Source organism: Anoplopoma fimbria, chromosome 14 (genome assembly GCF_027596085.1).
Source record: "Anoplopoma fimbria isolate UVic2021 breed Golden Eagle Sablefish chromosome 14, Afim_UVic_2022, whole genome shotgun sequence".
NCBI classification, from domain to species: domain Eukaryota; kingdom Metazoa; phylum Chordata; class Actinopteri; order Perciformes; family Anoplopomatidae; genus Anoplopoma; species Anoplopoma fimbria.
Genome location: NC_072462.1, coordinates 16,779,585 through 16,791,185, shown reverse-complemented (window position 1 = coordinate 16,791,185; position 11,601 = coordinate 16,779,585).

The following is an 11,601-nucleotide window of genomic DNA, read 5'->3' as shown; positions in this document are numbered from 1 at the left end:
GCTTTTGCAATTGCACCATTTAACTTACAAGCTTTGGCAGTAATGGTAAACATATTTTTTTACTTTGGAGACAGGCAGACTTGCTGTGTGCCCACTTCCAGTCTTAATGCTAATTGCCTCCTGGCTCTAGTTCGACATTATCACACTGACATGACAGTAACACCAATCTGCTTATTTCAATTTAATGACGAACAAAACAAAACACATCACATGTAATTCTTTATCAATAAAATGTAAATTGACTGGTTAGCAATGAAAGCCAATACAGTCACATGCATACTGACCTGCACACTTCCCATTCAACCATTGCCATGCTACCTTTGTTCTGTGTACACTGCCTCTTGAGATTACTGCTCCCAATAGTTACACACCACGACTCTCTCCCTCTGCAGTCCGTTGTTACCATAGAACCTGAACTTAGTAGATCCCAACTCACCACGCCCACCCATTTAACACCACTGCACACACACACTGACTCTCATTATATACACAATCAAGGTCAAACAAACGGATAGCAACATACTGAGAAAAACAAACTCCACTATTTGAAAGGGAACGGGTGCAGGATTAACATGACACATGTGTTTCCTTTACAACGCAGCACATCTTACTGTCGTACTCTCAGAGCTGCTCAGCGTAACGCATAAGGTGAAATGCTTATTTACTATCGCAGTGGAAAATAACAGGCTAGAGCCAGCAGGTGCCTCTAATGCTTTCATTCCCTGTAAAGCTCCCTTTCCTTGCCCAGATGTCTTTGAATCCCTACGATTCTATGCAGTGATCAGAAAAAGAAGATTTTCTGGATTCACTCTGCTCCTACTTCCATATATTAGCTGTTCAGGAGGCAGCGCATTTACTTTAATAGAACTAATACTGAATAATAATACGTTTGGAGACATGAATTCAAATTAAATACTGTCTTATAGGATTTTATCAATTTAAAGCTAAAACAAATTTGTAGAAGTGAATGCCTGTGGGAGTCTGTGATAAATAGATACACATTGAAACGAGCTGCATGCTATTGCCTGGGAAACAAATGTGAAATCATACTGTGGCCTAGTTTGGTTGGCGAAACTATACTCTGCAGACCTGTCACATAGAGGGAGGGAGAGAGAGAGAGAGCATTTCTCAGAGCTCAGTGAGTGAGGTCCACTCTTCAAATGACGGAGAGGACAAACAGAGCAGAACAAAGCCATAACACAGCATCACAACACAAACAGAGTGCGGCGCATTGTTTCCTGGCTCCAGGCACCTGACTACCCTCTCAAAATGGCATAGCCAGCCAAACCGGTTAATGCACATCACTGATTTTGAGAGCCTATGAAACACATTAAAGCTGCGTGTGAAGTCTTTTCAATTTGCTATTTCAGAAATATGCAACACTTGCATTTCCACACTTTTTGAAGTAACACCACTTTAGATAATTGCTAAGGAAGTAGTGTACCAGCAGTGCAAAATCATTGTTTAAAATTAATAAATTAAATTTGTATTAATAATATTCCCCATGCTTTTACACTGGATAGAATAAAACATGTTCTGTTGCTGAACGACACCCTAATAACTGGAGCGTAACAATGCAGGTCAAAATGCCTGAAACTTTGAATAATTTCATCAAAAAATTAGCAAAAAGATATTACAAAGGCGCCTACAGGATAAAAACATGCTTACTCTTTATAACAAATTACATATTTGAAGTTGAAATAGCTCTGAATGAAAGCAACAACAAATAATAAACCATCTCTATTCAACATGTTTCCTACAGTATCATCGTCCTTACTCATTGAGGACACATTTCCAGGCTTACCTCCTCTGGTTACTCCTATCTATCCTCATATATGTCAAACCATCCTCCAGAGAAACCGTGTTACGAGGACACCTGTGCTAAGTTGGCTCCGGTAGGAAGAAGAGGCGGGCCACTTTAAGAGTAAGTGAGTGGAGGTAGAGCCATGGGGGCCACAGAGAGAGGCCAGAATCCCAATGTATCGTGAGGGCAGAGGTAATGTGATAGCCAAGATTAGACCGAGCTTGGTCCCTCTCCTTCACAGCTCCTGCTGCACACGGCCCATCAGCTCTCCCTCCATCACTCTCCCAGGTGCTTACCACCTAATATTAATTTACCATGCTGCAAATAATTACAATCCCGCTCTTTATTAGAGATGAGTACATGTAGTCACAGTGTGTTTCTGTTGCATAACAGTCTCTTCTTACCTGCTGCGGTTGTTGAGTCCACAAAAATGCTATTAAAATTAAGGTCAATCACATTAGGTTGAGTGGTGATTTTAATCCATCAGAGGCTCAATGTAATTGTTCACACAAAATTTGTTCGAAGAAAAATGCATTATATGGTATCTACGGAAGCCATTCCAGTTTGAACAGTCTCAATACACTAGATATAAATCTCACATTGATTATTAAACACACACAGGAGGTACCAGTGTGTTTAAATAGTGTGGATATTTGTAGCCGCTTAAAACCTGAGAGGATAAGAAAACCAGGTGGTTGATTATATTCAAACAACCACCAAAAACACACCTTTCAAAAAGAGGAAATGAAAGAGAAGGTCAGCAGGTACACCCTCTGTTTGTAGGCTCAGCAAGCACATCACCAGATAAATGGTGACAATGTACTTCGTGTTCCAGGTCAGTAGACATTGTTAAACATATATAGAGCATTCAATTATCTCAAAGCAGCTATTTTAAAGAGCTACACAAGCGTGTTAAATCCATTATGTGTTGCTGTGAAATCAATCTCCACTGAAGACACATCATTTAAATAAAATCAATCAAACCACATATGATTTCAGAAGAATAATATTAAAATGCATGTGATGCTGTGGCGCAGTTGTATTATGCGTCATGAGTCCCGCTTGTGCTCAGAAGTGTCAAAGATGAGAAAGAGGAAATGCAGAAAAAGTATTTTTTTCAATGAATGACGAGCAAAAGTCTGAGAAAAGAAAGGGGAAAGGCAGGTGTCCCTTTTAGTCATCTTGTAATGCTTTATGAATGAGGTGTGCAGGTGTGTGTGTTCAGCAGGCTTGCATTTCAAGAGGGATCGGATGAGGTGTTCCAGTGAGAATGGCCCCGCCGTCGACAGGCAGCAGGAAGAACACTGCACTTCACAACATCTGCCGTCATAAATAACTGTTGTCTTCAGCAGGGGACCAGCAAGCAATCATGTTTCCCATTTATTAACCAATTACCCATTAACATCAAGTTAAACTTAAGCACGAAAATTGGCCATTCCTCACAGCTAAGCAGGCCAAGGACTTGGCACGTTTGTTGGGAAAGTGGCTGAACACGACTCAGTTGAAACCTACATGGCTGTGAACTTGTTAAATTTAAGGCAAATTGTTATACCGATAGTCAGTGGTAGCATCTATAGTGTGAATTCCTCGATTTTGAATGTTCATCTAAAATTTTGATAGTGTTCCCAGTAATATTTATTTTCACAAGCACATAACTGATTGCAGACAAAGGCCACTGCAAGACTTTATGACTCATACTCTGCCATGGATGTAAAAACAAAAGGGACATTACACATCAGAAAATAATTACTTTTTAGTACACATGGCAAGATTGTATGCTCACACTGCAAGCCCTGTTTTTTTGAGACGGGATAGTAATACGTGAGTAATACTGAGCCATCACAAGTCATGCTACTGACTTACCAACTCCTAAACAAGAAACGAACATTTTGCTGTGGGCAAACAGACTACTAGACCATAATTCCTGCCACCATAATTGTCTGCTCTGACTGCAGCCTACATTCATTTTAAAGGTGCAAAGTGTGAGATATGGCCGTAATTTCTGTTTAAAACATTCAGAAACGTTATGTCACAGACATATATATCTTTGTGTGTTGCAGAAATATCTATTGTAATTAGCATGCTATAACCAAAAAGCCCCGGCCAGTTCTGTCTTGCAATACCACTTGTTCCTCGAGAGGCGATGGTGAGTCACTGCAGCGTCCAATCTGTCCTAAATTCAACATGAGAGGACGAGGAAGTAGAGCTTCCCAGAGGACTAGTCAATAACACATCCATGTTCCGTGGACGTTTTGATAGCAAGCAGAGCCGCATTCGATCCTGCACAGCGGCCAACTGATCCTCCGTCCCCCAGAGCCACCGCACGGTCCCAGTCCCCGGTCTGTGGGGAGGACGAAAACAAAAACATTCCCTCGGCCCTGCCACCCCGGGCTGAAGGGAATAAACAAACTAGCACAGCGTAATGTACAGCCCCTGGTTAGTGCCACAGTAGGCACACTGATGGCTCAGGTAAACTAGAGGCCGATGCCACATTTGAAAATGCTATGATAGCAGTGTTATATGGAAGAGCTCTCAGAGATTGGTTGAATTTTTCATAATCTTGCCTTGCTGGTAGAGATTGTTAGTTTTATTACTGATGAATAAATTAAGATTTGTATGGACCCAGTAGTAGAGGTGAAATGATGCCCCCCATTTCTTTGGTGGTTAGGCATTACACAGTGCAACTTGAAGGCCGCAACTTGTTATGATGGATTTGAACAAACTCCTGTTAACTCCTGGTTCTACAGAGAATTTATTCTCTGTGATGCAAGTCTCTGAGAACTCTGCATCTCAAACAGAAGGTTCTTCGGTGACCAACAAATCTCTCTTCTGAGACAAAATGCGGCCACGTTTTTCATAAAAGCTTAGAGATATTTCGCATTGCGCAATATCGTGCGTGTCTTTCTCCACACAACGTTTCTTGACATCTACTGGCAATCTACTGGAAAGCACAACAGCCAATGGTGTAACTTCATCACTCACTCACCAGGTAAGTAAGGGACTGACTTTCACATTTATCGTCCTGGCGCCACTTTGCTGGTCCAGCCAAAAAGATAATGCTGGCTCTTATTCAGCATTGTCATTACGATTATACAGAAAGGCATATGTATGGCCAATTTAACCTTGACTATTCAGAACACTATGGTGCTTTGGAAATGTGACTCTTTGATGCCCCATGGGTTAGCAGACCTATGCTGAACCTTATGTGTTACCATCATTCATGCATTTTCACAACAGGCCATGCATTGTGTAGTAAAACATATAATAATTGGAATAGGAATAATAAGCGCAATGTATTTCTAGCCTACCGATGGATGTTAACATTACATAAAGGAGCATCCCAGCAGTTAGACTCCCTCGAGCAAACTAACATACAGTGCATGCACAGAAAACAAAACAGGTCACATGCTTTGCAATCAGCTGCGCAGCGCTCATGCTTTCTCATCCAAAGGCAGCTGTTTTAGTGTCTGGGAGGTTGCTTCCTGCTTCTTGACTTGGTTTCTCCTGACTGCCTGACAAAAAAAGGGTTACTGAAAGAATTAAGGCTGTCTGGTTATTGTCCATATACAGTACTGGAGTTCTACTGGGATTTAAGTGAGTGATTCTTACAATAATATCCGAACCCAATGAGCGACACAGTAGCTTATCCCCAGATCTGCAATAAATTCTGCTAATGTCTCAAGATGAAGCAGTTAGGGTAAAACTGCGATCAAACCTTCAGGCCGTGTCAGATATTTATTCACTCTCTGGCAACTCAAGTCAAAACCAACTCTATGCAATCTTTCAGTTCTGGTTCAAAGTCTTTGTTTTCAAAATTGTATTAAAAAAAACTCTGTAACTGTGTTAGGCAAAGAGGAAAAAATCAGCAGATAAAAAAGGGACGAAAAGTTTCCCAGCCGAACAGAAAGGGCCTGAAGAAACGTTATTAATGTGATGCCAAAGAGGCAGTGAATAAGCAATGCATTAGTGAAAAAATCTGAAGTGATCAATATATATGCTTTCCTCAACTACTGATGTCTTCAACAGCCTTTATAATCACCACAAGAGCACAGATAGTAGGAATGGTATGGACAGATCTGACAGACTTTGAATGGGAATTTAACCAATAGCTGATGATTGAGTAAAAAAGGACGAAAATGAATACATGAAAAGCTGTGATTCCTAAATGAAGGCACATATAACAGAACATCTGGTAAACGGATGTTGGGGCAGACTAATCCTCCTTCAGATAGATATGATTGTTGGTATTATTTCCACACAGGGCAGTGATTTCAATTGTCCCAGGGAAGAACAGGCAATGAAATGATGAAAGAACATTAAATGATAAATAATGCACTGAAGTGGATTTGCACCTATGAATAAAGCTGCTAACCCTATATGTTCAGGTCTGGGTGACAGGTTGGTGTAGATCGTTGGCACTGTGTTGATGTAATTGAGCTACGACAGTGCATCAGCACTGCACACCTGCTGAACTGAAATGTCCATGGGCTTTAGCATTTCTTTTAAAGAGCTGAGATATTCAAACTCTGGTAGTGACGTTTGTTGACAGTGGAAACAAACTATCAAAATATCATCTGAAACAGTAAACACAAGAGCAGCACTCCTTTAGGAGCGGGCTGAGGTTTCATTTCAGTGTAACACCTAAAAAAAAGATATATCACAAAATAATGTCTGTGCAAAGGTAAGATATTGAATATTGGTATACATTAACAGTACTTGGTTGGTCATTGACAAAGCAACCATAGTCTTGAGGCTGTAATCACTGGAGGTTTTTAAATATTTAATCAAGGCAGACATGTTTTAACAGTTCTAGCCTAATTCTAAATCCAGGATTTTGGTTTCCCCAAACTGGATACTGAATCTATAACGTTGTGGAATCTGGGATAAAAGGCAGACAGTCAATTTCATGCATCTAGCAGCAGAATGATGGATCAATATCAGCCAAGCACTGTAGCTGTTAATATTCCAACTCTCAATTTGCATATTTTGAAAGAGATAAAACCCCAAAGTGTTCTTTATTGTGGTCGTGAATGATTATTGAATTAATAAATGGAACCAAAATGAGATCCACCTGCAAACGATCAATTTTAAAGCTTGCTTGAACTTAATCCAATAAACTAAATTAATGAAAGCAGAATAACCAAAGAGAACAATAAGCCTATCATAAAAAAGGACACTGGTGGTGGTGTCCAGTAACATCGAGCAAAAGCAAGGGATTGCAACATATGTGAATTAATCTAGTACAAGCCCTTAAGTAGAAAGACATTTTTAAACAAAGATTCAATTTTAAACTCAAGGCATGAGGTTTCAATCTTTGCAGTGCTGAGCTAAACACTTGACCACACAACATATTTGTGGCTGATGGGATGCACATGACACAAATCAAGTCTTTAAAGCTTAAACTCACTTTAAGCCTCACTTTGAGCGAGGTAGATACTCGAAGGAAAGAAATCTGTTGGAATAATAGTGTGTTGTAATATGATCCCATTTTATAATTTGCATAATGATTATTTTCTTGATAATATATTACATTACATTACAGTCATTTAGCAGACGCTTTTATCCAAAGCGACTTACAATCAGTAGTATATTACATATCATTCACCCATTCACACACTGATGACAGGCTACCATGCAAGGTGCCACCATCAGACTCTAACTAACATTCATGCAACATCCAGTCCACACCGATGGCAAGCCTTCAGGAGCAACTTGGGGTTAAGTGTCTTGCCCAAGGACACATCGACTGCCGAAGCCAGGTATCGAACCACCGACCCTCTGATTGGAGATCTACCTTGCTCTCCACTACGCCACAGCCGCATTGATATTAACATAAAGGCTGTCTACTACATGTTTAGTGTTTGGCAGGTATCTCCAACCTATTTTCATTTTCATTTCATTTAATTGAAAATTGATTGGCCAATCATTATTTGTCAGAGGGGTTGTGGGATGTCGGTGAACTTGATTGGTTAGAAATTTAAACAGGTTAGAGAGTGACTTTGTTTTATCAGATTTATGTACATTTTCTTTGAACCTTTAGCGAGACACTCAGGAACGAGTAGAGAGCCACTGGTAGCTCACAAGCTACTTGTTGGAGGTACATTTGTGTAAAGTAGCTCTTTATGATTGTTTGGCGGGGGGGGATTTGTCCCAGTGTTATTGTATTGGACCACAGTAAGTACAAGTATACTTGATAAACTAATGACTACCTCTATTTTGATTGGTTGTCAGTGTCAATATTGACCAGTTTGATAGAGTGTAGTCTAAATGATGAACAACGGAAATATATCTGAAGTTAGAGAAGATAAAATTGAGTTTAATGGGCAAAAATGACATGTTCAAGAAAGTTTGGACTCGTCATTTTTCTGTGATAATCTCACCAGTGTAACAAACTAGGATGGCCCAGTATCAATTAATTGTAGCATGACAGTACGACTATTGTTATATTTGGTGAACAATGTTGAAGCTGTTTGTTTGTCTGTTTTCGGGTCTTGCACTGACTGTCTTATGCTGTTTTTTCTCTCTGTCTGTTTGTCTTCAATCTAGATGAGTGTCATTTATTATTTATTCTTAATTAGTATGGTGGGGAGGGAGGGAGGGAGGAAGAAAGTGGAAGGATTTACCATCTAAACATCATTAAAATGTGATTTGTATGCATTTTAGGACTGGAAATAATAAACTGATTGTGTAGTAGGATGTAGGATGTACATGTAGCAACATTTTAAAGAGCTGCAGCTATGATCCAGAATAACAAGAACAATTATTCCATTACTAATATGTTGTTAAAGATATTTACTTCTCATTTAACTCTAAATTTAAAATGGAAGATAATGGAAAAAAAGATATTGAAATATACCTTGTAAAAAGCAACATTGACAAATTACACAGACCCAATTCAAGCAGTTATATAACCCAATCTTTTTCTTTTTTTGTATGAGAATACTATTTAATCACACTCTCTCGTTTTATCTTGATTCCAATCTATTTAGGCCTACTGCCTCAGAGTAGAGCCGAGAGGACTCTTAAATCAGTTGTGCTAGAGCTACTGGAAAGAGTTTCCAGGAATTCCTACGACTAGCAGATAATGCTGTACATGTATGGGAGCTTTTGATACGATGGAGCTGGCTACTTTGACGATTATAATCTTAATCTGTCAAAAATCCTTTTGCCACAATAAACGTGGGAACCATGAATGGTTAAAAAAGGTGAGTTTCATCTTTAATTCCTTCCAATATGCCTGATAATCTTTTTACCACACAAGATGCCACCTAAGAACAAGTGGGTAACTGCTGGGAACTCCAGGATTTTGGTTTCCCCAAACTGGATACTGAATCTATAACGTTGTGGAATCTGGGATAAAAGGCAGACAGTCAATTTCATGCATCTAGCAGCAGAATGATGGATCAATATCAGCCAAATGCCAGTTGGTAACACAGATCCTGTAGATAGCGTTATATCATGTGATGCTCCTGAAAAATGTGTGTGCCTAGTAGCCGAATAACTGAAGTACATGTTTTTCTGTGCATCTCTCAGTGGAATGAAATAAATAAGGTCTTCAAAACTAGAAGGCCTGCGTCTGTGTGATGAGTCAGAGCTTTGTGGTCTCCACGTCCTACGTCAGAATCAAATGCGATATAGGTCGCAGCAGAGTGATCCTCAGCGCTATTCAACAGTTTGCACCATTTTATGCAAGATTTAGCCTTTGAGCCTAAAAGAGCTGCGTCCGGACTGGCCTACTTTCCCTACGATAATCCAGTCCATTTTCCAACACTAAATTATTTCTCCTTGTGTGTCATCTGTTCTTGAGAATAGCTAGTGAAAATTGAACAAGCAAGGGGCCATGAGATTCAAGCTGAACAAGAAAACCAAGTTAACCACATTTACACAGTGAAGACACATTTAAATTGGCTGTCAAAAAGCCTCAAGAACGAGCCTGTAAGAAAAAGTGTGTCTAGGATTTATCTACGAGAAGACTCCTGGGGGAATGTTTTAAAGCCTTTAATGTCATATAGCACCTTGGCTTTATATGTCAGGAGACATTGTATCTAATGGATTTTGAATTGATATTGTCGTCATAGTAACGGACGTTCAGAGGGTTTTTTTTTTGTGCTTGTAGAAAAGCTGTTAGATTAACTTGAACCCGAGATCGGTTCTGTGTACCTTAATGAAAACTACATTAACTGGTATTAATCAGTATTTTTAATATGGATATTTACTGTTTCTACAGGCAGCCTTTTCTGGCAAAAATAAATAAATGAGGGAAAGTAGCCAGCGATTTGGTGGTCGCTGGCTAAGGGGACATTTTGTGTGGACCCTAGTGGCAAAAAATGGAATAATGCAGCTTTAAGAGAAACACTGTTCTTAGCTCAGGGATATCTATAACATGCATGAAAGCGTGTCACGTTTTCTTTTTCCAGCAATGTGAATCTATCTATTCATTATAATTGGACCAAATCAACTGGGAGTTGAAGCTAAATCCAACATAAGCTAGTCAATTGAATTGTCTGTCATCGGCTTCAGATCGAACCCAGTTATTTTAAACTCTTAATTTATCGCTCACAAATGTTTGTTCAACATTTCATGCTATCACTTCATGTTATCACCACTGACATGCTGTCGTGAATGTGGACTTCATAGAAAGTTGCCTGTATATGGTACACATGTGAGGACACTACTCATTCATTATGAGAAACAATGGCGGGCTGTGTTCTCCTCTCTACTCCACCAAAACAGTGTGCTGTTTGGAGACCGGGTGGGGGTCAGGCCTCAGTATGCTAGATACTTTTTCGTGATAATGCTCCATTTAACGTTCCTGATCTCAATGGCTGTGTTCCCTTCTTCAATCCAGCGGGTCACACTGAGTCACAAGGCCAGCCAGCGATGACAATGGCATGTTTGTGCACAGGCTGAGCTATGGGAAGGCTGCCTGATGCGAAGGGATAAGATGGCACAAGGTGGACACTGATGTACACGCAAATGTGAGTACACGTGTGAGTCTTTGGATATCTGTCTGTTCAGATCTTTTGCTGCTGGTGCTTACAGATATTTTTCTGCTTTCACACTTATATACGCTATGTCACTTCGATCAAAACCATCTAAGTTAGTACTATAAGCAGTCTAATCTTCCTTCAAACACGTAATATTCATTTGGGTCATGACAGATAAGATAAACGCTTTCTACAGTGGAAGGAAATTGTTGGTAACGGATACGTTCAGGCTTCTACAACCCACAGACATTATCTGCAGTTGGTTATTTGATAACTGGAACAGGAAAAGGAGAAATAACTACTGCAGCACATGCAACAGCCATCAAACTACGTAGATACTTAAAGGAATAAGAGCAAAACATCTAACATATTGCAGTAGGAAGGGTTGGCCCTGCAGAGACTTTGCAAGGTTTACACCAAATGATGAAATCACCATCCGAAAAGGCCACACCTATATTTTAATTAAATTATGTATAATCTTGCTTTATTGCCAAGCCCCAAACTGATGCCAGCCAACAACTGAACAGTTCTATGTTTACAGGATGAATGTGTGGGTAGGGGAGAGATATGACAAAATGGCACCTGTTCAAACAGGGAAGGGCAATTATACTGCATGTTAAACACAGGAAATCAGAATTGATTTATCTACAAGACCACAGCAGTGGACTGTAGAGGTCACTGACATGCACCACCAGCCTCACTCCAATTTCGGGTATTTTCTCGGAAAGCTGGCCTGCACGCCCTCATCAAAACAAGCTAATTGTTGTGCTATAAACTTTATGTTGTATCCCAGAAAGCCTGTAGTATTCA